Raw genomic sequence first — 3,594 nt, forward strand, 5'->3', positions numbered from 1 at the left:
TGTGTCATATACTCTACTGACTCCAAAACCTACAAGAGTGCTTGGCATGGGTGGGTACTCAATGAATATTTCTGAATGAATGAACAAATGTGTATTTTTAAAAATATAGTAGACTTTATTTATGGGACAATAGAGCATATAGTACAGAGATTTCCCACAGGCCTCTTCTCCTCCACAGTTTCCCCTATCTTTAACATCTTGGGCTAGTGTGGTACCTTTGTAACAATTGATGAGCCAATATTGATACATTAATATTAACCAAATGCTGTAATAATTTGTAGAATAGAATTCACTGTTTGTGTTATACAGTTCTATGGGTTTTGATGAATGCATGATGTCATGTATCCACCTAGTCTGATAATTCCAGATTCTCTGTCACATCTTAGTCTTGTTCTCAAGCTTACTCTGTCTCTTCAGATTGTGTTTTTCCTGCTTTTTTTTTTTTTCCTTATACTTTTTGTAGAAAGTTGGACATGATGTATCAGATAACAGGAGCTGAGATAAATAATCCTTTACTGTGAAGTGTCATGTTTATCTGGTTAAGAGTTAGTCTGTGTTTAATGCTTGCTGCCCCTGTGGGTGTCAGAGGCTTTGATTTCTTCCAGTATCTTCATTTTTTGTCTTCCTTGTTGTCTCTGGGTTTCCCTAGAAACTCTCTCTTAAATAGAGTTGTAATCCACTGGAGTCTTATGGGTGTGGTGGAAGGTTTTGTGGAGGGGAAACATGCAATAATCTTAAAATAAAATTTCAGGGTTTGTTTTTTCTTTTTAATGAGCCTGAACCTCTGGACTGAGACCCTCAGAGGAGTTTCTTAGCCTCTGTCCCTCTGTTTTTCCTCCCCTTATGACGAGAAGGTTTGAGGGGGCTGAGCTGTCTAATTGCCTTTGAGCTGGGTCACAGTAGACTTGGCTAAAATAATTCCCCTTGAAAGCAGGCTTTTTTTTTTTTTTTTTTTTTAAACAGAACACTCTCAGTGTATTTCAGATGGTTACTTTTCACCTCCCTCTGGCTAAACAGGAAGGAAGCTTTCTCTTCCTTCTGGTGGGGCACCTGTGAAAAAAGCTCAAGAAAGTAGGAGGACCCCACTAAGACTGGGTCCCCAGGAGTTTTGGGGGGTTTTTTGGTTTGTTTTGTTTTTTTGAAACCTAGAGAAAAAATGTATTGAAGATCTGAAAAACTATTTCTAAAAAGATTGACTTTTCCAGAAAACGGTAGCTACACAATGCATTGCGTCTATCATGTTAAAGTGCGCATTAGACACAAATACAAAAACCATGAAACAAGCCACCATTCTCTGACAATCTGAGCAAAGATAAAATGCCTAAGGAACTACATGGATGACTTGCAAAGGATGGGGTCTTTACTGTAAGCACCATAAAAAAAGGGGGGGGCACAACTGGACGAGTGTCTTCAGTTATACACACTGAACTGAGCCTTAGGCACTAGGAATCAGAGCATTTTGTCATATAGTATTAACACATATTATAAAAGTGCGTAGTGCCAAAGGAATAAAACCACCGGCATTCAAAAGCAGCTTTGGCAACTAAGCAATAAAACACTCTACAGTACATCTCTCTGTTGTCCATCATTGAATACACTGGTAGCAACTTTGAAATGAAAAAAGAAAAGAAAGAAAAGAAAAAAGGAGCTGTAACCCCTTTTATTTGCTGTTTAAAATCAAACAGAAAACAAACATCACTTCTGTTATACACTAACATTTCCAAAGTACATCATTTGTACAAGAGAAGCACTAAGAAACAAAAATGTGTTTACAGAGATCCAAACATGAGTGAGTATAAGCACCTCACACAGCTTTCCGATGGTACTCAGGAGAAGTCACTTCATAATCGCTGGCGCTAAACAAAGTTGCAGAGTTCTTTGCCAGGTATTTTAGGAAATCATGAAGATAATTCAGTAATAAAGCAAGGCTCTTCTCATCCAGAGGTGTATAGGCCAACATTGCTCCAATACGTACAAATAATCTCAGTAGATGTGGCACTCCGTACACCGGGGACATAGGCATATCAGGGTGATCTGCGAGGATTTCAGCATACTGTGGTCTCTCAAATTTGTAGAGTAGCTGGGTGCCCAACATTGCATCGAAGTATTCCTTTAGCCCTGCCACAATTTCATTAACAGCATACTCCTTATTATCTGTGTTTCCTCGTGATTTCTCATAATTTGCAAAATCCTCTAGAACGGAATCCACATTCTTCTTGGCAGGAAGATAAAAGAGCTGTTTTTGCCGGGTAATTAAGTCCCAGTCATCAACAAGCCATGGTTTTAGTTCTTCAGGAATCTTTAACTTCAACTCTGTTCACAAATGTTTCCTCATTTTCAACAGTCGGATCTACTCGGGCCCTTTTCTTGTGAGGAGGCTGAGGTGTCTCACTGGTGCTACCACCATCTCCATTTCCAGGTGTTTTCTGTTTGTTCTTTTTTTGTTTTCACTTCAACATTTTTCTGTTGCAGACCAGAAGTCTTCTTTCCAGGGGCAGCCCCTCTCATCTTCCCCTCTGCATACTGCTCCTGACTGGCTTTTTGAAGTTCTTGTTGTTTCTGCAAATTGGTGTCCGCGTATTTGAGTATTCTGCTTTCTGGAACCCATTCATCCCAATTTTTATTCCAACCACTGTAATGTCTAAAGTATTTCACCTGTTTATCCTTTACGGCCACCTTTACACACTTACTCCATAAAGAAGAGGTCCATGGAAGCACAGCACTCTCTCACCCTCCTGGAATTTAGGTTTCTGGTCCTGCTTGGGCACCAATTTTAAGTGACTGGCCGCCCCCTCCTCCTTCTCCCACCACCCCGACTACTGCCCCCTACTCTCTACCCCGCCCGGCTCCACGTCAGACACGCCTTCAGGCACCGCCAGCTCCACATCCAGGGCCGACCTTTCCCCAGGAGTTTTTAACTCTCAAGCTAGTCCACGCTCAGCCTCCAGCAGGAAGTCAAGCACGGCTTGTTTCCCTGTTTTCTGAGGCTTCTGCCCCTTGTCCATTGATTCTCTGCATTTGCCTGTCTCTCCAGTTTTGGGGGCTGCAGTTTGCCCTGTGACCTCAATTCACTAATGCATCTAAGAAGAGTTGATTTTTCCAGTAGTCCAGCTTTTCTCTTGTGAAGAGTGGAGTGACAAAATTCTAAATTCTTTACATCTTGGGGTGGACAGCATTTGTTTTTTGTTTTGTTTTGTTTTTAAGATTTTTGGCTGTGTTGGGTCTTCATTGCTGCACGTGGGCTTTCTCTAGTTGTAGAGAGCGGGGGCTACTCTTTGTTGAGGTGCGCAGGCTTCTCATTGCGGTGGCTTCTCTTGCTGCGGAGCATGGGCTCTAGGCGAGCGGGCTTCAGTAGTTGTGGCACACGGGCTCAGTAGTTGTAGCACGCAGGCTCAGTAGTTGTGGCACACAGCCTCTAGAGCACAGGTTCAGTAGTTGTGGTGCACAGGCTTAGTTGCTCCACAGCATGTGGGATCTTCCCAGACCAGGGCTCAAACCCGTGTCCCCTGCATTGGCAGGTGGATTCTTAACCTCTGCACCACCAGGGAAGTCCAGCATTTGTTTTTAAACAAATCTTTTCCCTGATTGTATAAG

General features: G+C 42.3%; 1 pseudogene; it reads right to left on the bottom strand.

Moving 5' to 3' along the window:
* Positions 1-1,645: 1,645 nt before the first annotated feature.
* Positions 1,646-2,608, bottom strand: LOC103020419 (mortality factor 4-like protein 1; annotated as a pseudogene).
* Between the last annotated feature and the right edge of the window lie 986 nt (positions 2,609-3,594).

Source organism: Balaenoptera acutorostrata, chromosome 4, assembly GCF_949987535.1.
Source record: "Balaenoptera acutorostrata chromosome 4, mBalAcu1.1, whole genome shotgun sequence".
Taxonomy (NCBI): Eukaryota; Metazoa; Chordata; class Mammalia; order Artiodactyla; family Balaenopteridae; genus Balaenoptera; species Balaenoptera acutorostrata.